At 37.7% G+C, this 25,221-nt stretch overlaps 1 protein-coding gene across 1 annotated transcript in view; it reads left to right on the top strand.

Moving 5' to 3' along the window:
* LOC122812080 (gamma-aminobutyric acid type B receptor subunit 1-like) overlaps positions 1–25,221 on the top strand; it is a 4,315,174-nt gene that overhangs the window by 3,078,129 nt on the left and 1,211,824 nt on the right. The gene's annotated exons all lie outside the window — the stretch shown is intronic.

Below are 25,221 nucleotides of genomic sequence, written 5' to 3'. Positions count from 1 at the left end.
TTTGGCATCTACCTTTCCGAAGTACAAGCAAACACAGGAGGGTTATGGCTGACAAAGTTTGCAGATGACTGCAAACTGGGTGCCGTAGTCGAAAACACATCTGACACAGATATCCTTCAGAAGGGTCTCACAGAAATGGATGACTGGTGCCAGAGCCATGGCCTAAAGCTAAATGCCAAAAAATGCATAGTCATACCCTTCGGGAAAAACAAGGTTACCCCTAGCTACCATATAGGTGGTAATCCTCTGAGCACAGAAGAAGTTATCAGGGACCTGGGGACCCAGGTTGACAGTAGCCTGTCATTCGACACCCATGTAGCTAAAGTAGTTAGGAAGACCTTCTACATTGCCCACCTTATCATGAAGGGATTCACATCTAGATCAAGGGAGGTCATAGTCTCCCTATACTCATCACTCATCAGACCAATGATTGAGTACAATGTCCCATTCGGAATGTATCTGACCCGACACTTGCAGCAGCTGGAGAGGCCACAAAAGTTCCTCACCAAAAGGATAAAGGGTCTCAAAATCTGTCCTATGCTGCCCGACTGAAAGAACTCCAGCTCTATTCAGTCGCACCGCTTGCTCAGAGGTGACCTTTGCCTGACATACAAGGCCATGTCTAACCCAGATTTGATGAATATGCTTCACCTCAAAAATCTAGATCCATCAGAGCCACAAGGGCGGAGACTTAAACCTCGACACGGCTATTAATAGGACGTGCTGGAGGGATAGATTCATCACCCAAAGACTCCCTATGCTGTGGAACAAAATCCCGGTATATGTGAGGCAGAGCACCTCGCTGGCCTTGTTCAAGAGAAATCTTGACCAATGGATGGGAGATCACAGATATACTCCAGGGATTACCTCAGTGTCACTGCTAGACAGAGGCACAGCAAAATAATGGGTATAGTTCCCCATACAAAAGGGGTGGCGTAAGCCACAAAACTATGGGCTAGGCTTATAAATGCCCTCGGGCAGATAGCCTAGTATGAACCTATGAACCTATGAACCTATGAATACAGTTTCAGGGTTTTTTAGTGAAAATATTTTGAAATTCACTTTAGCAGGTTTGTGTGATTTGGGGAATGTAGTAGTAACTTTGTTTTGTTTAGGGTTGAGTAGTAGCTGAACATTATAGAGCAATTTGTCAACTGAGAAAAATGATTCTTGCATGATATGGAGGAGCTGACACAAGTTATAAGATATACATACAAGTGTAGACTCATCAGCATATTGTATAAGAGAGGTTCATGATATGGAGGAGCTGAAGCAAGTTATAAGATATACATAGAAGTGCAGAATCATCAGCATATTGTATAAGAAAGGTGCATGATATGGAGGAGCTGAGGCACGTTATAAGATATACATAGACGTGTAGACTCATCAGCAAATTGTATAAGAGAGGTTGGCACTATGGAAATATAGAGGCTATTGATAAAGATATTAAACAGGAGGGGACCAAGAATCGATCCTTGGGGTATACCAGTGGAGACTTGCAGGTTTGGAGAGAGAGTATATTCTGCCATTTTACAGACTGGAGCCTGTCAGTTAAATAGCTATTGAACTACAGTAATTAAGAAGCAGACAGTCTAAGTTGAGACTGTTTATACATGAGTTTAGGGTGAGAAACTGTATCAAAAGCTGTTGACAGGTCAAAGAATAAAGGGGAAATATGTTTGCTGGAGTCCCCGGATTTGTTTATGTAGGCAGTAGTTGTACTATTTGTTGGGTAGATGTTAAAATCCATTCTTGTAGAAGATAATGGAAGAAGTGTTTGAGGCTGGGATAGGTTAAGCTGTAGAAATTTGGCATATGATTGCTTATGTGTATCATAAGAGTTACTGAGAGGTGTGCTATGGGGTGAGCTACTGACAAGCCTTGTATCAACGGTTAAACAGTGTGATGTGAGCCTTTAGCCTCCGGTAACATTAAATGAAAACATCTCTCACACACTGTCTTGTGTTATTTGAGTAGTAGGCAGCAGTCAGACACCACAGGACAATTATTAAATCTCAATCAGGCTAACTACAAATATTGCAGGGGAGGGTTTTTCCACAGTGAGGAAGTAGACCTGGGTGGGGGGTGGTAATGCCTGCCTGGATAGGAGTCTGAGATGACTTCTTACAAAGGCATGATTCATTTTCTTGGGCTAGGGGAGGCTATTTTAGTTGTTGCTGCAGAGCTGTCTTACCTGCTTAAACGGGAAACTTAGTCATGTTGGGCTAGGTGGGAGATTACTATAATTGTTGCTACAGAACTGTCTTATCTGTGCTTGGCACAGTTGAATGAGGCCACATATTTAAAGTATTAAATTCTTTTGGATTCAAGCAAGGCTTCCTATGTAAAATGTTTTTGTGCACACTGCCGATTGTCAAGTGAGACCTGTGGTGGTGGTGCACTTAGCTGATCATAGAAACAAGTTAGGAGAGTATCCCAGTTAAAAATAGAGCTCTGGATCACAGGTTTTGCAGAAAATCACAGCACTCTCACTACGTGACTCTAAACTACAAGTATGTTGTCCAAACTGGGTTAGAATTTCAAGCTACTGTATCTATTTCTGTGGAGGCAGAGAAATGGTAGCAGTTGTATCAGACAGAAGGGGCAGGAAATGGAGCAACAATGTAACAAACAGAAAAGAAACAGGGAGGGCACTAGCAAATGTTTCAAGATAGTAAGTGCAGCCTATGTAGGCACTAGCAAGCAGAAAATAATGATTCCCAAGTAAAGTGCATCTGAAAAGCAGCTGTAATGTAGCACAGATTCTCCAGTAGCATCTCAATAATCCTACTGCTGCTAACCAAACTTGTCAGATTTATGCAAGTACAATTATTTTTAGTTGGAAGGAGGTAAAAAAGCAGGGGGTATGAAATGGATGTTTATAAAGGCTCTATTGAGCACAGATCTTAAAGTAAATCACAAAACTCACACTATTTTGACTCAAACTACAAGAATTTGGCAGCAGGCCATTGACATTGTGCATGTACAGTTACTATTAGCTGTAAAGAGTTAAAACTGCTGGATTGTGAAATAATTGTTTATGAAAGCTGTTTGGAGCACAGATCATGCAGTAAAACACAATATTCCCATTATTGCAAATTAAACTACTAGACGAGGCAAAGATCACAAGCAAATATTTTTTGTTAAAAAATAGAGTAAAATTGCATGAGATTCAGAAATAAATATATAGACAGATAGGTGACTTTAAATGCAACACAGATATGTAATCCAAATTTGAAATAAATGCTTTCCTTCCCTTTTTGTGAAAGAAAACACTGTTTTGAATGCCTGGTTTTGACCACAATCAGCACAGCACTTCTTTCAGTGCTTCCGGGTTTGCACACTGTTCAGAATCTTGACTCAAAGACCCTGGGCATGTAGAGATCAGAGCATACTGTAGGAGATGAACTGGCCAAGTAAACCAATGTAAAAAGCCAGAAACTAGAGCAAATGGAGCTCTGTAACACATCTCACAACAAATCACAGTGGTTAAGCCACCCATTCTTGCACACATATGGATATTTCTCCATCATGTCCGCTGAAGGTGTATAGTGTATATAAAGTTCACTAGTTTAACTTTTTCACTAGTTAACTTTATACAATTAAATTTTCCTGTATGATCTCAAAACCTGAAATACACCCTCCCCTTTCCAGATGGTCTGCATATAGTTTCAGATTATAGCACAGAATGCTAGATTATGATCCCGACCACCACATTTTCCTGCAGGGTATGGAACAGTTCTAAGCATCTCTGCCAGTGGTTTAATGTACAAAGCAACTAACAATGGAGATGGAGCATACCTTTGATGGGTTCTCCTATTGATGTAAAATGGGCTATACAACCTAGAGCCTATCTTGACCTTAGCTGATGACCCATCATAAAGATCCTTGAGTAGACATATAAAGGAAATGATTGCATAGAGAAAGCTCTAGCTGTCTTTGTCGAATGCCGTCTTGGCATCAAAACTCAGTACAGTCAGTTGCCTCTTATCAGCCTCAGCCTCAGCCTCCACTATAATGCTAAACATTTTTATGATATTATCCTGTATGATCCTCCCACCTATGAAATCCATTTGATCCAAGAGCATTAGTATAAGGAGAAAAGTATTAAGTCTTTTTGCCAATATCAAGGTAAATATTTTACAATTGTAAATTGAGTGTGAAAACTGTATGATAAGATTCCAAGCTAGTATGATTTTCCATGGTCTAGATATAACTACTACAATAGTATCCTTCCAATGGCATAGCAAAAGAGCATTTATAAGGTAATCATTGAATAAGTTTTAATCAGTTAGTAAATTTCCAGCTGGATTGTTTTACCATTCACCATTCACAGTAGCTCTGACTGTATAGTTTTTGTTCCCTTCATTAATATTAACTGCATCACAGTGGCATCTAGCTGTGGTAATGAGTTCTCTAAGGCCCTGTGTGCCCCATCCCTCCCAATATTCTGTTATGGCCCTAACATGTAGAGATGCATCTAATACTTAGAAAGAAATCTCCAAAGTACTCAAGGGAATCATACTCCAGTGTCTTAATAACATTATTTCACAATCTCATAAACCCTCTTTTGATGTTCTGCACCTTCAAAAGCGGAATCATCATGCAGATTTCACCTGATGAATGTTGTAATCCAGCAAATTACAGATATCTTGCTTTAAATTTTCATAATCTGTCTCTTGCACATTTACTCCAGTCAAATTCATCTCCCAAAATTTGCCGATGGAACTTCTCAAGCCATCAGCAGGCACTGCCAGGCATATGCTAGCATACATCCAGAGGAAATCAGATAATGCCCATTTCAAGTTTTCCCAACTCTCTGCAGGATCCCTTCACTGAGAAATATTATTCAACCAATTCATCTGCACAAAATCACACAGTTGTCATTGAAAGACCTCCCCTCTGAAAATATGTATTCATCCTCCAAAGTATCATAGACCTGCTGTCCTCTAATGACATCTACAACAGGATGAAGCTATGCTCTAGTAAATCCTCAGGAAAACAGGTCAAAACTTTCATTAGATAAAGATTCTCAAATGAGCATGTAAACATATTCAGTCTCACTGCGAACTTATGCCTAGTTGAGTAGAAAGTATAGTTATTTTGCTTAGCACACAGCTACTTGTGGACATCTGTCATACCCATTAAACTTAAATATTTATTAACAAACATTGTACTCCTCAGGAGAAAATATACCTGAGAGATATCCAAAACATCTTCTACTTAAAAACTATGTTCCCCTCTCAAAACTATAAAACTAAGCCTTCCTGAAAAGATATTTACTCTCTAAAAAATGTTTTATTGTGTATGTCAGTGACAGGCAACTTGTAAACATTTACCAAAGTGAACAGCTGTCTGTGCACCCCACCTTTACAAAGTAGAAATGCATCATGTTTATCAGTGACCATGTCTAGATTGTCAAAAGGCAATCCTCACCTGAGTAATATACTAATCCTTCATCTCCACCTCCCAGGGTAACAGGAAAAAACAATAATGTTAAAACCTAGTTTTTCAACTGATACACATTTAAAGTTGTTCAGGTTTGTCTCTTTTAGCATTATGATATCCATTCTTCAGATTTGTGGTGGTTCTAGCTTGCTTAACTGGGCAATCTAGACCATTGACATTGTATGTCTGTATTCTCATAACAGTTCAGTACAAGCCTTCTCTTCTAAGGACCTACCCCCTACATTCAGAAGATAGCAGTATCTAAGTGCACAATACTTATTTATTAATTTATTTATTTGCTTTACATTTGTTGACTGGGGAGGTTCAACTGGGTACAAAGGCACTTTTTCAGAAGAAGCCCAGGGAGAAAAGCTCCAGTACATGCAGTACAAACAAAATCTTTCAAGTTATATAATATCAACAGTATCAGGCAGAATATAATTAAAATGCATTTAAATATGTCAACACAGATAAGTTAGTAACTGTACATACGACAGCAAGGCTTCTTATACCAATTATACTCTATACAGATATAGTTACATCACTGTGCAGTCAGATAGATATCACAAAGTAGAATACAGAGTTATTTATAAAGGGTGGAAAGCAAAAGGTTGATTTAATTATGAGATATAAATGAAATGAGTGATAAAACATTAAGAGAGGCATAGGCAGTTGAAGAGTAGGAGGGAGTAGAGGGGTAGTAGGAGGGAAGGAAGAAAGCAGAGATGTTATACTTATCCTGGAGATGTACAGCTACAGAGCCAGGATGTTGGGAGGTGATTTCCTAGATTTGTTTTGAATGCCTGTTGTTTTTCAAGAAGCCTGAGATCATGTGGGATGGCATTCCGGAGGGTGACTACAGAGTTTGAATATAAGGAGGTTCCCAATGCATTTTGGGCTGCAGTGATGGAGAGGAGGAGTTTGTCTTTAGAGCAAAGAGCTTTGGTAGGGTGGTAGTGTTGAAGCATGTCTTTTAGTGCCAGATACTTAATAGGGTAGTATATTAGAGTATTACCTAGTAGTAATTGACTGTAGTGGAGATGATGTGGGAGTTCAGTCGAATTTGTTTATGGGCTGAACAGTGATGAGTTCTAAAGGAGCAATTTGCAACAAAGTGAGCTATTTTATTGTAGTATTGTTCCAGCTTTCTTGTGTGGATATTTGTAGGTTAGTAAAGTGTGGTGAGGCATACAGTAGTGTAGGTAGGAGGAAGGCCTTAACTCTAGTCTCTTTAGTTCTGTATGTTAGGTAGGGTTTTATTATATGCAAGAGGCAGAGCGTTTGGTGTGTTTTTTAATAACAACTTGGAAGTGTAGGTCCGATTTCAAATTGTCATCAATTGTGACTCCTGAAAGTTGGGCCCTTCCTATCTCTAGTAGGAGGTTTAACCAATCTCTTACCTGATGAACCATACACATAGTGAATATTTTTACTAAGAGTTCAAATAAACAGTAAGCATATATGTATAAACATGCTTATGTTAGATTCACAAATTAATTCCTTTTAAACATTTTACAGACTATATGCAATTTTCCAAGGTTGCCTTGGAGGAGGTAAGCCATGTCTACTAAGGCTCAGATATTGTCAGTGAAAATCCAGCTGAGTAATAAACCCTGCAGAAAGGTAAAATCAACTCTCCATTCATTGTTATTCACACCAGTATTCACCATTCCTGTTACCTTCCTTTGAGACACATGTACTTTCCAGGTTTTAATTACGATAACTGTCACCAAATATCTTACTATAGATGATAAAGATTTCCCCTGTCATCATTAACCTAAGAATATTACCTATTTTTGTATATGGTTTAGCTTCTATACTCTTCCGTGAACACTTTGTGCATCTTCCCAGTCAGAGAGTTCAGCACAATGAAAGTCATTAGGAACTGCCTTCACTTCCCACAGAGAAGTGACATTTCTCTTTTTAATCTCACTGCATGTGATATTCCTGACAAATGATCTTCTGATCACTCATGCAATGTATTGTATTCTTGAACAGTAGGTATGGGTCTGCATCCTGCCACCAATCATTCTGGCCAATTAGCCTCATAGCTCAGGAAGGAATTGGCATGTTATCTTTCCCTTTTTTAATATATTGTGGCTAGAACGGTCCAAACTAACTTTTTCTCTCATTTCTATAGGAGTATTGAAAGTTGTTGGTCAACCTGGAAAGAAAATTGTAAGATATGTTGGATAAATGGAATGTATTTTGACTTTATGTGCCTGCAAAATTTAATCAGAGGAGATGCAGTCCTCTTCCAATGCATTTCCACAGAAGTGTGTTGGTCACATAGCACTATTCTGCCTGCCATTTTAATGACTTTTCTAGGGATCCACATTAATGTAAGTTCTCATTTTTTAGTAGCATATGACTTAAAGTAGAAAAAAAACAGTGTGCCCCTCTTCTGAGAAAACATCAGCCCATTCCTGTATCATTTGGGTCATAAAGCAGTCCAGTCCCTCTGTATTATCAGGGACACCAAGGAAATGGAGAGTCTTCCTTCTACCTGGGTCCTCAGAATCAACCTGCCTAGACTCAATCAAATCCACTGTAACTTCCACGGCTGTAACTCTGTGGGTGAACTCCATCAGCACAGTGTTCATGCATTGCAAATGATCAGAGCGCACAGTGAAAGTCTGTTTGGTATCTGCCATGTTTCCTGTAAGTTTGTTCAAACGGTCGGAAAACCTGATACTGATCTTTTACAACTCTTGCATGATGTGGCAAAATTGCAAGGCATTCTTTGTACGTAGCTCAGGAGTGGCTGCCCCCTTTAAAGTTTGATTCTTCCTCTTCTCTGTGGAGTTAACCAGCATACCACATTCTTCCATTTCAGCTATCAGGATCATCTTCTTTGTTATCTATTTCTAACCTCCTTATCCTGTGGTAATGGTCAAAGTCCACTGCAGTTCAGCAACTGCCACTTCTTTATTCAAATGTATGAAATTAATCCTCTTTTAGTCAAAAGATTATAGTTAAGTGACCAGATTGGTAGACCCAACACTCTGTTACATCTCCATTCCCACTCTAGTCCTTTCTCATAAAAGTGCTGATTTTCTCATAAATCACTGAGGATTATAGTTAGTCAGTAATAACAGATAGTGTTTTATACTTCTGAGTGTTTAGAAAATGCATGTTGATGTAAAACATGTTGTTCTAACTCTTTAAGCAACATGCTGCTCTAACATTTTAAGTGACTTAGAATAATATTTAAAGTTATTCCTGATTTTAAGACCTTTGTCCCTGAGATATGAACAAAGAACTTGAAAGCTATTACTTTCCTATTTCTTTCTGCTTTGATTACAAACTGTTCTGTCGTCTTTCTGTATTTATTCCCTTTATTTCTTTGCATTATTTTATGCTGCTTAACTTGAGAACAGAGGTATTTTTGTTTCCCTTCTTTTGATTTGTTTGTTTTTCTCACCAAGGCTTATCATTTTGTGTTTATTGCAAAAGTGGTTTTGAAGTAACCATCACAAGCCTAGAGGACTATGATGTGTAAATGATGAAACATGAAACAAAAGTGAGATAGTTGTAAGCACTGAGCTAAGACCCAAATCTTAGCCCTTCAAAATACCACAACATTTATTATACTATCGACTCCCCTAAGAACCTATAAAATTTTGAATGCCTTACACATTCTCTGTGTACATCCCAATATTTTTTGATATAGGGCAGTGATGAACTTCTTAGGGTGACAAACACAACTGAAGGAGAACTGATTCTCTGAACAGAGACATGAATACAAACCCTTCACAATATCACTGCAGTGTTTCTGCTATGAATATCTCTGTATGGGTTAAAACTATGTTCATCTCCCGGCATGTTAACCTTTCCCATTTCTTAATTACATGACTACACAAACTATTTTATAGGTGCATATCTATATGATGTTGTTAAAAGAAAAACACTTATTTCTCCAACATTCGCCAGAAGAAACACAGCGATTTCGATAAGCAAATAAAAAGCTTTATTTACATGCATGGAGACCTGCCACATCGATGGTGGAATGTCAGCAGTCTAACTTCTGTACAAACTGCAGGGGTTTTTATAGTCCCTTCTGCACGTACACATACATATTTGACAAGATGTTTATCAAACACTGAGTTTCAGTTAAGACAGAAATATGCAAGGGCCAGTTTCAGTTAAGACAGAAATGTGCAAGGGTCATAAGATAATTGCAAGTTCTGTTCTTTTTCGGACTGCAGGCTAACATCTGCACATTCTTTCATGGTCAGCCTGTTTAAACAGGTCAAACAGTTCTTTTAGAAATTCTTTCTTTACACACAAGATAGTTTAACCCTTATTATGCCTGATACAAAGTAGTTGTTCATACAGAATTTTATTACATTTCCCCCCAACAACACTTTGTATCAGCAAAATATTTCACTACACATCCTGGTCATACAACTTTTCATTTGATTCATATCCTTTGTACCCAAAATAGTAAGCTTTTGTCATATTGGCAGTTATTACATTAAACCTCAACATTCAGATGCATGGGATACAACAGCAACCTAAAAACAAGAATATAATGGCACCAACACATGCAGCAATTAAAATGTTCATAAAAACACTTCCCCAACTTCCAAACCAGGTCTGGAAGAATTCAGTCAATGGATTTTGTCCTGGTTTTGTCAGTTCAGATACCTTTTGGAGAATCTCGAGGTGACTCTCAATTTCGTGCTGATTATCTGGAATAAACAAACAGCACTCCTCTTGGATAAGAGCGCAAGTACCTCCTTTTGCCGCTAGGGTGAAATCGAGCACCATACAGTTCTGCAACACTACTGTTCTCATTGCCGTCAATTCGTCCGTTACCAATTCTAGCGCAGAAAAAGTTGCATTACTCAGAGTCTCTAACAGTTTTGACAATTTTCTGAGTTCCCAGATAGATTTTACTGTCCCATATGCTGGAAGAATGCCAGCACCAGAAATGACATCATCACCCAAGTCCATATGTTATAGCCCCTTGCTGCTACTGTGGGCTAAATCGTGATGATAGATCCAGGATGCATCAATGTTACCTATGGGATTAACAGGTTTATTAACAGCAAGTACATTTCGTATTTTACCTTGGGGTAGTGCATATACATGTCTTATTGCTGGTACCAAATATCCCAAGAAACAGCTACCTGACCAATTACCAGGTAGCCACTTATAAGCTTTTCTGCCGCATATAAAATAACAGTTTTCCACCTTAGTAGTTACATTGCTGTGTACATAATCTTGTTCAGAATGAAATACCTTTTTATCAATTACTATTAATTGCTTATAAAGAGCAGGATAATTTCTTACCTCTTCATATGTTCTTTGCATGAGTTCACAAAATTAATTATAAGTGGTGTGACAGTAGGTGGAGTCATTATTACATTTATAAGGAACAGTTATATTACAAAAACTCCATCCCACTTTAACTTTACCAAATTTCTGAAAGCACACAGTTCCATTTCATCGACCGAACAGCTGCAAGGCTATTCTGTCTTTTGAAGTGACATTAGAAGTCTCATATATTAGATTTGTCCAGGTTTCATTTGCCCCCAAAGGGACCGTACTTAACATTAGTCCTCCATGGACAGTAGGTATGGCAGTACATACCCAACAATTTGACACATTAAGAGATGATGCATAAGCATATTTGGCAGCCTGATATGTGTTAAAAGGTGGATGCCAAGTTGTGTCTTTCGTGCTCCTTTTAGTTCGACTAACAGCATCTGAAAATAAAAATGGCCAAAACAGAAACACAATAATCACATTGACTGTTAACAAAATTATTGTACAATCTTTCTGTGGGAAAGGCTGCTCCCATGTATTATCATTGTCTCTTTGTCTTCTTTCAGGTACGAAATACTCCATTTCTTCGTTCGAAGAAAACTAAAATGGATACACAACTACACAAAAAATATCAAAACTAAAAATTGTACTCAAAAATAATTAAATACCACCCCCCCCCCCTTTGTCACTTCTTAAGGTTCCTCAGGGGGACCTAAATTTTTGTCCAGCTCAAACTGTTTTACCAGTTTACAATGTGTTAAGTGGATCCACGATGTTCGTTCTTTTATTCGAACCACAGTAGGAGTCGAAATCAGCACTTGATATGGACCTTCCCACTTTGGTGAAGCCCAGTTTTTTCTCTTGATTATCTTGACCCAGACTCAATCTCTGGGCCTAATTTCGAGAATTCTGCTCTTCTGTTGATCTGAAAAGCAATCATTTGTTAGAGGTGTTTTAATCTTTGTCAGCAATTTTCTCATGTAATCTGCTAACTCCTCACCCTCCTTACGTTTCTCAGGCAATATCCCTTGCCATTGCAGGACGTAATAGGGGCGACCATAAAGGAGTTCAAATGGCGTAATACCTTTAGAGGTAGGTATGGTCTGCATGGAGAGGAGTGCCAAAGGTAAGCAGGTAATCCAAGACTGATGTGTCTCGGCCATGAGTTTTCGTAACTTACTTTTGAGAATACCATTATGACGTTCGACCAACCCGGCTGACTGCAGATGGTAAGCACAATGGTGTTTAAGGTCAATTTTGAAAACAACAGCCAATTTCTGAATAACTTGATTAACAAAATGAGTGCCATTATCAGAATAGATGTGTACTGAATTCCAAAATGTGGAATAATATCATTCGTTAGAATTTTTGCCACTGTTGAAGCATCCGGATGAGTGACGGGAAATGCTTCAACCCATTTAGAAAATGCATCAATGATAACTAATACAAACTTTTTCTGCTGTGCAGGGGTAAGTTCAATGAAATCCATACAGATGGTATGAAAGGGATAGGATGGAACTGGGAAGGTTGCCGGTGCAACACCTATACCACCCTGCCCATGAAAATGAGCACATACAAGACAAGACAGACAAAAACGTTTTGCATATGCTACAAATCCTTTACTCCAAAATACTTATTGCACTACCTGAACCATAGCTGCTGGACCATTGTGAGATGGTCCATGAGTAATGAGGGAGACATAGCAAAATAAATTCATTGGTAAAACGTATTTACCATCTGGTTCTACATAAACCCCTTGCTCATGTGTCACCCCATATCTTATCCATTTTTGCTTTTCCTGCTTAGTGCTTAACTCTTGCATGACCCGTAAGGTTTGTAGATTAAGGTTATCTGACAGTTGCAAGTCTGTTTCGAGTGCAAAAGCGGATGTTAAAGCAATTTCCTTTGCAGTCTTATCAGCTAGGGTGTTCCCTAATGCTACCGGATCTTTAGCACTAGTGTGAGCCGCGCATTTGCAAATTGCTAGCCTGCTAGGTAGTTGGATAGCTTGTAAAAGATCTAAGATTAGGTTTTTATGCGTGATTTCTTTTCCCGAAGCAGTGACCATTCCCCTATTTTTCCATTGCTGGGCAAAGACATGCACCATAGAAAAAGCATACTGACTATCTGTATAGATAGTGGCTGCTTTACCTTCCGACAAAGCGCATGCCCTGGTCAAAGCAAACAATTCCGCTGCTTGTGCGGACAAGTTCCTGGGGAGAGGATTAGCTTCTATGATGTGTGTACTAGTTGTTACTGCATAACCTACTTGGGTGTTACCTATCTCATTTTTACGGGCCGACCCATCGACAAATAAGGTCCAGTCAGAACTCGGTAAAGGTTGATCCTTGAGGTCAGGTCTAGGTAAAACATTTGCATGAATCATGTCCAGGCACACATGTGGAGTTCCATCAGCTGGTGTGGGGAGGAGAGTAGCCGGGTTTAGGGCAGTACATCGTTCTATAGTCATGTGAGGTTGAGACAACAAAATAGTCATACACGATAAGGGTCTGCTTGGAGATAGAAAAGTTAACTTATCCTGTAGCAGAATCACTGCTACTGAGTGCAGTACTCGCAAGGTTAGTGGATGAAATAAAATAAGTGTCGCCAAAGCTTGAATGGCCAATGCCGCCACCACCACTGCCTGCACGCAGTGTGGTAATGATCGCGTGACAGCGTCCAATTTACTTGAATAAAAAGCCAGGGGTCTGAGTTTGTCCCCATGCGACTGTAACAGGACGAATGTCATGTATCCGCCTTTACAGTCTACAGTTTGAATAAAAGGTTTGGAATAGTCAGGGAAACCTAAAACTGCTGAGCTTGCTATCAGTTGTTTGATCTGAGTAAACGCTTGGATGGACCTATCCGCCCAAGAAATGGGATCGTTTGCCGCCATTGGGAGTGCAAAGATCAGATCCGATAAAGGACCTACTTCCTCAGCATAGTTAGGTATCCAACTATGGCAAAAGTTAGTAATCCCCAAAAATGACATCATTTCCTTTTTTGTGAGGGGCATAGGTGCCTGGAGAATAGCTTCCTTTCTATTGCCATCAAGTTGCCTGCCTTGGTTAGATATTAAATAACCCAAATAGCGTACCTCTAGTTTACAAAATTGTAATTTAAACTTACTTACCTTGTGTCCTTCTTCTGCTAAAAAATGTAGAAGCCGCAGGTAGTCCATTTTACAGACAGATTCTGTAGGGGCAGCCAGCAGGATGTCGTCTATGTACAGCAATAGATGGCTTCCATGCTTCGATGAAAATTGAGCCAGGTTCGCTGACATTTCTTGAGAAAATACAGTAGGACTTTCACAGTAACCTTGAGGTAACCGTGTGTATGTGTAACATTTGCCCATAAATGTAAAGGCGAACCAAAACCTGCTATCCTCATGTAATGGGATAGAGAAAAATGCATTACTGATATCAATAACTGTAAACTATTGGTGTGTGGGAAGGATATCATTCAGTAGGACAGACGGATCCAGAACTACCGGGGCCCTTGGTACTATGGCTGCATTAACAGCTTGTAAATCCTGTACCATCCTCCAGGTGCCGTCCGGCTTCCTTACTGGAAACAAAGGCATATTACATGGTGAATCTGCGCATGGGATCAAGACCCCTGCCCGTAGTAATGCTTCAATTACCGGAGAAATTCCTCCTTCTGCTATTTTGCTCAACGGGTACTGTCGTTTGTGTGGTCTGTAATCAGATTTAGGTGTGATTTTGACCGCACCTGCTGTTTTCATTAATCCTATATCATGCTGCCCAGTCGACCACAAAGACTGTGGTATAGTCCGCAAATCATTTTCTTCTTGCGGACTCAGCATGAAAAGTCAGCTGGGCAACACCCTATCCTCCCTCAAATGTACTGTTGGTCTAGCCTGCGTAACCCAATTCAACTTTTGTACCTGAACCCCCTGCTTTGTAACTGTTCTTCCGACAAGGTACTCCATTCCGCTACCTTTTTACCTACAGAGACCCAAGCCTGTCCTTCCTCTTTCATTACAGATACATGCGGTGTAAGATTACTCCTAAAAAGTGCTAGCATATCTTTCGTGAGACTGCATGTGGCTGTAGAGTTTCCTAATTTATCCCAATACAGTTGCTTTAAAACAATCTTCGTGATTTTATATTTAAAAAACAGTGTTTCATATACCGTATCAGGACCTATCACTTTTCTATAGTACATTGTACAGTGCAACTGTTCTGCCTTCACTGGTGGTTGATGACCATACTTACTTAAAGCCAAATTTAGTAAGTCATTTGTTACGCTTTGAGGACCTGTAGAGACCAAATCATTACTGTACCAGTAATGTAAATCTCCCTGTCCTTCTTGTAAAAATGCAGCTTCAAGTTGTACTCGCTTGGCCTGTATACCATGGGCTGTGGGGACTGCCGCTATACCAAAAACATGCATTAGGTCCCTTCCTAACAAATTAACAGGGCAAATATATGAAATAATTACACAAAACCTAATGGTCTGGTTTGTTTGAGGGTCTGTGAACCACAGCGGTCGAGACAGTGGTTCTTTATAAATCCGTCCATTTGCCGCTTTTACTAATACATAATCACTCATGGCTGCATCAGATGGCACAACAGTATGTTTTAGCAAGGTCCTAGTTGCTCCCGAATCACACAAGAATTCTACTTCTTGTCCTTCAACCTGCAAACTAATCACAGGTTGCACCTCTAGTTGCATAGTTGACGTTAATGCTGTCAAGTTGACAACTTGATATTCTCCATCAGCAGAAAAACTGCTTTGCTCATGTTCCCATCCTGCACATTCCCCTTTGGTTTCTTCATTCTCTTTCTCATAACCTTCCATAATTTCATCCGGTGGCCCTGGCCACCCTTCCTCACCATCATATAGTCATGCTGAGGACTGCGCCGGTGCCTGTGAGGCACCCGGTTGTCCCAAGCTACGACAATCTCTTGCAAAATGTCCTTTCTTACCACACTTAAAACATCCCCCCCTCCTTACCCTTCCCTCGTAATCCTCAGAGTGTCCTACATTTCCTCGCCCCCTGCCTCTGCCCCTCCCTCTGCCCCTATTAGGTTGACCTTGCAGCAACATAATCGTGCCATCCGAATTAACCGTGAGGGTCTGTGCTTGTTTCTTCTTTTTATCCGCTATATACTTCTCCGCATGCCTAACATATTCTAACAGTGGTTGTAACCGTGCTGTTTTATGGTCTATCATATTTTTAATAATAAAATTACTAAGCGGAGATCTACACCCATTTAAAAAGGCATTCTTTAACTGTTGTTCATATGATGAATCTGCCTCCTGATTAGTGGGCACTTCTATGCCACTATGGTCATTAAAAATAACAGTTAAACGCTGTAAATAATGGTCTACTTTCTCGTCATCGGACTGTACGCATTGATTAATGCGTGTCCAGTCTGCACGTGCCTTCCATTTTTCTGCGACCCGCTCAAGTAACTTTTTAAGTTGCCTCTCAAATTCTGCAGTATCATGACCAAGAGGCTCCCCGTCCTCCGTAAGGGGTTTCCAATTTCCACAGATAAGGTGCCACTCAGGACCTAAAATCTGTCGGAGTACCTGTTCACATTCAATACTATTAAGTTTATAACTTATTTGCATACCGTGCATGTCATCGGCAAATTTCTTAATGTTGTCTTTTGGGTGGGGGATTCCTTCTATGGCTTTTCTAATGTCCTCTTTGGTCCATGGGCAGTAAACCAGGATCATGGGACCCTGTCCGTCCATACCCGCCTGTGGATTTGCTACTTGAATCAAAGGGTATTCGCCCTTGCTATCTGGTACCAATTTATCCTTTACTCTCCACTCACCACCCCCTACCTTTTGGTTTCGCAGCTCTAGGAAAGTGCCAGGAGTTTTCTGCAATATTACGGGTTGTAACGGAGGGTAAATGGCAGAGGGGACCTTCTCTTTTTCACTTTCCTGATATTGTGGTGGCTCAACCGCCCCTTCCCCCTCCGCCGCTCCTTCCACGAGGTAGGGTGGGGCTGAAGGATTACGGCGAATAGGTACGGTGGTTTCGTCATCTTCTTTGTTAACAAAAAATGTGGATTTTGCACTTGAATCATCCTTTGCAGCCATATTTTTACTAAGATATATTTTATTTGCCTCCTCAAGCCATTTTTGTGCCTGTGGAAAACCCACCTTCTTTTGGTCTTTTACTCTACTGCCTGCGTCTCTGCACAGGTCCCTTACCAACCTCTGACATTGGTTCTTATCTAATTTTCCTGAAAACTGATACTCCGTCTTCCATTTGTCTAAATATTTTAGATTTTTTGGATGTAATTTAAACATATGTTGTTCATCTTCACTAACTTCAGTTTTTTCTGTTGTTGTTTTTCTGCAACTATTTCCTGTTCCCATTTCCCTTATTTAAAAGAGAAAGTATTCCTTTTTCCTGAGATCTCTACCTATCTTTAGATTTTTCTACTTAAAGACAGTCCCTTTTTTTTTTTTTTTTTTACAAACAATTGTCCCTTATGACTAGTCCCTTCCTTTTCCCCTATCCGTTATTAAAAAAAGGGAAAGCTTACCTTGCTGTGAGTCTTCCGCCCTTTCGTTCATCACCATCTCGTGGATTGAATCAAGAGCGACTGGCCTCTACTTATGACAAGATTTCGTCGGAGGTCTTTCACTTATCAGGGAGTCCGTGATTCGTTCTCCCTTCCTGTACAGGTTTTCAGTCCCTCTTGTGTGAGTCGCACCGTGAAGAGGTGGCCCCACATTGGGCACCAGAAAATGTTAAAAGAAAAACACTTATTTCTCCAACATTCGCCAGAAGAAACACAGCGATTTCGATAAGCAAATAAAAAGCTTTATTTACATGCATGGAGTCCTGCCACATCGATGGTGGAATGTCAGCAGTCTAACTTCTGTACAAACTGCAGGGGTTTTTATAGTCCCTTCTGCACGTACACATACATATTTGACAAGATGTTTATCAAACACTGAGTTTCAGTTAAGACAGAAATATGCAAGGGTCAGTTTCAGTTAAGACAAAAATGTGCAAGGGTCATAAGATAATTGCAAGTTCTGTTCTTTTTCGGACTGCAGGCTAACATCTGCACATTCTTTCATGGTCAGCCTGTTTAAACAGGTCAAACAGTTCTTTTAGAAATTCTTTCTTTACACACAAGATAGTTTAACCCTTATTATGCCTGATACAAAGTAGTTGTTCATACAGAATTTTATTACAGATGTACATATTATAAAATGTAATCACAGATAAACATGCATTTGTAAATGTTTCTAGTTCACTCTCATGAAAAAATGTTCACTGAAGCACAATCAAAAATATTTTACCACACATCCTAATCACTGAAAGTCATCATATGAAAAAACTTGTAGTAGAAATGTGATTTCAAATCCCATCATTACTTAAAAACATCTTATAATACTTTGGAGTGGTCATAGTTTCATGTCACATGATACAGTGATATATATATATATATATATATATATATATATATATATATATATATATATATACATATATATATATATGTGTGTGTGTGTGTGTGTGTCTTCAAATAGCAGAAAAGCCAGCAGGCCTTTGTTTATAACACTACAAGGTCCAAGACAAAGGGGTATTAAATCAAGAACATCTAATGCCAAATAAATACAATTTTAATAATTTCTTATAACAGTTATAATATCCAATTAAACTAAAGTGACATTTGTGCAATGATTAGAAAATCTTAAGATGGGGCAGAGTCTAGATGGCCAACTGAGAACAGTGAATTTTGAGAGCTCTATAAACTAGGATAATAATATAGGAAATTTTTATTATTTTGAAGTTTAAATCATCAGAAATCTATAGATAAACTACTAAACTACATAAATATCAATTTGGGTGGAGATGTACAAAAAATTTCCTGTCGAGTAACTTAGAGATATATTGAGTCACTGAATATGAACAACTCAAGGAATTCTCACCCAGATGCTGCTTTGAAAAAAGAACTGCAATTACACAGGAACTATCTTTGAAGATGGAAGGCTTTAAAAATGACTTAGAAAACCTCAAATTAAATTCTGAAAAACAGACTGATACTCTTACGGAACTATTACAGCAACATCATACAAAAATAACAAATATAGACACTTCTCTAAATGACATTGAAGGGAGACTCAAAGAGGAAGAATTCCAAAAAGAATTTCTGCTTAAACAGAATACGTGGCTGCTTAACAAAGTAGATGAGTTAAGGAAAAACAACATAAGGATCTTTGGTCTGCCTGAAAACACTGAAGGAGAAGACATTATTTCATTCTTAATCTGGATTCCTGAATTTTTTGACTTCAAAGAGGGACTTTCATTTGGAATTGAAAGGGAACATAGAGCACTGAGGAAACCTGCTTCTAACTCAACAAATACTACACCTAGATCCATAGTTATAAAATTTCTTTCATTTCTGGACAAGGAACTAATATTAAAATCTGCCTGGAGAAAATCACCCTTAAAATACAATCAAAGTCTGATAAGGTTTGACAATGATTATTCTTCCCGAATACTAGAACAAAGGAAAAAAAGCTGGCCAATAATAAAACTGTTGAAACAAAACAACATTAAAGCACAGCTGGCCTTTCCAGCCAAGATAAAAATACTTTTTACCAATGAGATGAGAACCTTTAATGACTTAGAAAAAGCTACTATATTCATCAAAAACAATAACATAGTGTATAACCCAGAAGTAGTGGAATGGATGGCCCCTACTCTTCAAAGAATTAAATAAACAAATCATTTGACTGATGCTAGAAAGAAGAAACAAAAAACTGATTCCAAGATAGCTGTCCCAAAAAATAACTCTTACAACTACATCTCTCAAGGTATCAACTGATGTGGTACATCACTTGTCATCTGTTTTTATTTAAAAAAGGAGGGATTCTTAAACAACTGAGAAACAGTAATGATTTATTCGGAATGCTCAAAGAGTCCAATAATTCTTCACAAACAAAGGTAGGTCAAGATGGGTTACTATTTACATTATATATAAGCCAGACAAAGCAACATATAATACAAACATAGAAGTTTCTGTTCCCCTACTTGAACTCAATGAATACTTATCTTGTTCATGTTTCATTGATTTTACTTATAATAATGTAAGTAATTAATTAACTAATTCAACAAGGTACCATTCATCAGAGTTCAGACTCAAATGTAACAAATTAACATCATATATAATAGCACTCATAGTAAGTGTTTTGAAAAAAAATGCTGTCATGGAGATTAATGCATTCTTCAGTTAAAGTATGATTTAGAAATATCATGTATATCCTGGTTAAATAATAGTAGCAAGCTCTTAGTACAAATGTCTTCATTATTCTGTCTAAATATAGTTAATATCAATTATGGCAGGTATCACAGCTACGAGTGCTGCTTAATCAATCCTGATATGGAGTGCGTGGATGCAGCTATGTCTGGCAGCTAGTAAAAACATCATTATTATTCTGTCTAAACATAGTTAATATCAGTTATGGCAGGTATCATAACTTTGAATGCTGTTTGATCAATCCTGATATGGTATGCATGGATGTAGCCATGTCTGGCAGCTAGTAAAATGTCATTATTATTCTGTCTAAACCTAATTAATATCAGGTATGGCAGGTATCATAGCTATGTCTGGCAGTTGTTATATGCTGCTGTTTTCATCTCCGGGAAGCTGTGGGTTGTGGATTATGATCGAGGTTTATTGATGCTTCTGAATTAGGAAGAGACATTTGGTGTTTTAGCCTGGATCCAGGGGAAGGGGATGGATAGAACTATGATTTGAGATATTTTGGCAGATAATGGTTTGTTTGTACATCTGCTGAGTGAGAGGTGGGAGGGCTGGAGGAGTGTGTTGTCTCTTGTTGTGGCGATTTGTTGGGAGGCTTTTTTTTTTTATCTGTTTACTCTCTGTTCTTTTCCTGACTGCTGCCTCGCTGAAAGGGAGGGAAGTTAGGCTTGAAGTTGCAGTGAAGTAAAGCTTTGCTTCAGGTGCATCGTGAGCCTCTGGTATGCAGTACAGAGTGACACACTAACAGAAACAGATGCTTCCAGGTTTCTTTGGTAAGGGAGACAGAGTGATGATAATGCTTAATGGCTCTGAGGATCCTCTGAGATGATTCTCGGCAATAATGTTTTTGGTTTAAAAAATATATATATATATATATATATATATATATATATATATATATAATAAACTGGCTTTTTTAAACCACATGTACACATATTGATGGTATCCCAACATTTCGTTTAGCTCATTAAGTTGATTCTTGAAATAAATAATAATAATAAGCGCAATTTTATATTTAAAATGTATTTTGGTCCAAACACATTAAAGACATACATAAGAGTGGAAGTCTGAGTTATTATGAAAGACTAAGAGCCCTTGGTCTTCTGCAGTACCATTTGCAGGGTCTGGGATGTGAGCTTGCTCGGACGTGTTGAGCATATGGGAATAGCTGATTCTAGGGGTGTTTGGGGTTGTCGGGAAGTGCTAGAGAGTCATCAGATTTCCTTTGTGGAAATATCTGTGGGAATGGAAGGTGTGTTGAGTGGTTCACTGGCAGAGTGGCCACTGCATGGAACAAGCTGGTAAAATGGAACAGGACAAATATTGGTTTGAATATTTTAAGAACAGCCTGGAAACACACCACATGAATTAGTGAATGGTATTCTGGCAAAACTGGATGGGCATTGTTGCCCATGCTTGAAGTACTGATATGTGTGTATGCTAGGATGGAAATATACTTAGAACAAATAAGAAACTAGAAGGTCTCATAATTTAAAGTCTATGGACTGTATAAACCTGCTTGGAAGGTGCTAATAATAAGAATAAGCATTACAGCTTGTGGTCTCTCAAATAGCTAAGCAACAGCCAAAAAATAAAAACACACACAATAGTGATTTTAGTAAATCTGGACATAAAATATATAATTGTCATATAAGATGAAGCAGTCTGCTGAATTTAGATGTTAAAGACAGGATTTAATAACATGGGCTTGTGTATAATAACACTACTGTCTTAACTTGTCATAAATGACATATACTACATTGAACATCAAGGGGAAGCATGATGATGTTCTTATATAAGTAAATATGCATAACAAGTCATGTAATTGCTTTAACTTGAATTATAGTTTTGTAACCCATCTTGACCATACATAACACTTAAGCTGTTACCAAGGTAACTAATGTTTTATACATGACATCAAACTGACAAAGTTGTTCAAGGGAAACAATAGTAGCCTGAACTAGGACAGTCACAGAATGTAACAATCACATTCTGAACAAATAGTATTAAATTGACAACAATCACTTAGTTTAACCTTTGCTGGTTATACAAAATAGAATGTTGATATTTAAATCTAAAAACTTTCAGTATATGCCATAAAATGGCAATTTATGAATATGGAAAGGGAACCTGTAACCATTAATCACAATAAGTGAATTTGTTGTTTTTAACCTATAATTTCACTCATTTTATAATAAGAAATGACAGATATGAAAATCCTTATGTGTAAGAAATAGGGGGAAGAGGGATGCACTGATAATTAAAATGCACTAACTTTCATCAATGTTTACATAAAACAAACTTGATGCTTTAAGTAAGTTAGCAAGAAACAAAGTGATTACTTAAATGCTGGCAAACAATGAAATATAACTTCTGATAAATCCAGTAAAATACATTGTATTATAAACATTAGGTATAAATATTATTACCACCTATTTATATTAAGTAATACATTTTGTAAAGACTTCATCAGTAAGGGTGAATATGTTAAATAACTGTGTGCTATAATAATTTACTGAGGTTTTATATATGATACATCCTACTTTACTATGATTGAATTGCTTGTCATCTATCTTTCATGTAAATATTAATTGCTTATACAATAAGTAGACATTTATATTGTATTAGAATTCTGTCTAATCTACAATAGTACTATAGCTGTTCAAAATAATATAAGTATTGCTTATTCCTTTTACAAATATTCTCCATATGATAATTCAATTTATGGAGCTCAGATGTTCTGGATTGTCAAGGTATGAGTGATAATCTGATAGACTTAGGTTTATCCATCAGATTAGGAATGATTTTCATTCCATGGCTAGTATGGATCTTAGTTTTTTTTAACATTTATTACTTTAAATTTGTTATTTCACAAAAAACATTTTTACTATGCCTGACCAAGACATTACTTTATTGGTAAACACTCAAAGTATAAAACTGATAATTTCCTTTAAAAGCTCAAACATGTTGTTGTCTTTCAGCTTTTCCCAGTTAGGGGTTGCCACAGCGGAACTTCGGTCAGCTAATGATTGGCAGTTGATTTTTTACGTGCTGAGTTGCCAGCCCTAATGCACAACCTTCAACGAAGGTACGCCCATTCACGCATGTCTCCACGCAGAAGACGCTCTAGCTGAGAGTCGAACCAGTCAGCGTCTTACTGTGAGGCGACAACGCTACTGCAGCACCACCCCCGCGGATCTCAAAAAAGCTCAAACATACACTTTATAATTATCAGAGGAAAATGTTTAATAATACAACAAATACATAGTCTAAATAACCTAAGATGGATTTAACTTTATTATCTTTAAATACCAATGGCTTAAACAATCCTAGCAAGAGGTCAAATCTACTGAAATATTTAAAACTGAACAAAGCACAAGGTGTCTTCCTTCAAGAAACTAATTTCAAAACAAATGACAATTACAAATGGAATCCTAAGGAATATATGATATTGGCGCAATCCACTTATAAGACACAGACAAAAGGGGTAACAATTTTATGGAAAACAAATTTGATTAACCCAGAAATCATTTATAAGTATGAAGATAAAGAAGACCTTATGGCATTAGTAATAGTTAAATATAATAACAGAATATGGACCCTAGCCAATCTATACTGGTTCCCAGGCATTCAATCAGAAACTGTTAAAAAACACTTGGATTTCATTTCCAATAATTATAAAGGCAACTTAATATTAGGAGGAGATTTTAACTCCATATTTGATATTTCTGAAACTACGAATAAAGGACCACTGCGTACATCTGCTGTATCAAAAGCTATAATCAAGTTGGTAGAATCATTTTATCTTGTAGATACTTTTAAATTTAAAGAAGATACATCTTTGTTGTTTTCCCATCAAGATCACAGATTTGGTACCCAAACTAGAACAGCTAAAATATTTGCTGCCTATGACTTGCACTCTAAAATCATTAATTTCTCAATCACTTCCTGCCCCTTTTCAGACCGCAATTCATTGATACTAAAACTTCAAAAATGGTACAAACCATTAATCTTTAACTCCAAAATTGCAGCATATATAACTAAAATTAAAGAGTTCAAACCCTGGTTATTATCTGAATTACAGTTCTTAGATATTAATTACACCACAGAGATAAATAAAATAATGATATGGGACTCATTAAAAGCTTACATATATGGTAAAGGGGTCTGTACAGATCCCCAACGGCACTTTCTGCCGAAACAGAACTCACCGAACATACATAACCAAAAGTGCTGTTCACCGAAGCAGCACTTTTGGTTATGTGTGCTGGTTGTGCCGGTTGCACTATGGTACAGTTAAGGGAGAATTACCTTTTACCCATTGTAGTGCGACCTCGGAGTGATAATTTAAAAGTAGGGGGTGTGCAGGGGGGCTTGCCCCACTGCATAAAAGAAGATTTATTGTTTTTTGTTTGTTTTGTTTGAACTCACTTTAACGAAAGTTCTTTTTAGGTGAAAGCGCTTTTGTTAAAGTACGTTCGGTTATTGTGGATTTTGGACTATTGAACTTTCATTCAATAGTCCTAGATCCATGGTAAAACCCTAACCTGGTATAAAAAAAATCAGCAAATGGGATTCTGAATTATTAGATCTACAATCCAAACTTTTGTCAGTAAAAGCTGATCATTTGGAGATGAAAAAGAAAGTAGAATTATTAAACAATAAATACAATGAAATTCTAACACATAAAACTAGTTTAGCTTTAAAAAAAACTAAAAATTAATACCTTGACCACTTCTCCCAAATATCTACATAATCTATCCACAAGAATCAAAATACAGTCAGTAGCTAACAACATTAAAAGTAACTTCCATGAAAAGAAAGGGGAAAAACGCCTCTGATAAAAGTGACATTCTTGATGCCTATAGAAATCACTATATGGAACATCTCCAAAAAAAATATACATATCAATCAATTAAATTTAGAAGAAAAATGTTCTAATATAAAAAAATACCAGAAAAATTAAAACTAGATCTGCAAGCACCCATATCCTACAAAGAAACTGCAGATGCAATAAAAGAGGGTAAAAATAATAAAGCTCCAATTATAGATGGCATAATTTTGGAAATATATAAACTTTTACCTTCAAAGATAGCATCCCTCTTCCTATTAGAAGTTCAGTCACAAGCTTTAATATCACCCTGTTGGAGATATTCCTTTATCACACCAATCCTAAGGAAAACAAATCCCCAAATCTCTGTACCACATATAGACCTATATCATT

The sequence above is a fragment of the Protopterus annectens genome, chromosome 9.part0 (assembly GCF_019279795.1).
Source record: "Protopterus annectens isolate FY-2018-M chromosome 9.part0, PAN1.0, whole genome shotgun sequence".
In the NCBI taxonomy this organism is placed as follows: Eukaryota; Metazoa; Chordata; order Ceratodontiformes; family Protopteridae; genus Protopterus; species Protopterus annectens.
This window is presented reverse-complemented; position numbering and strand designations above follow the sequence as displayed.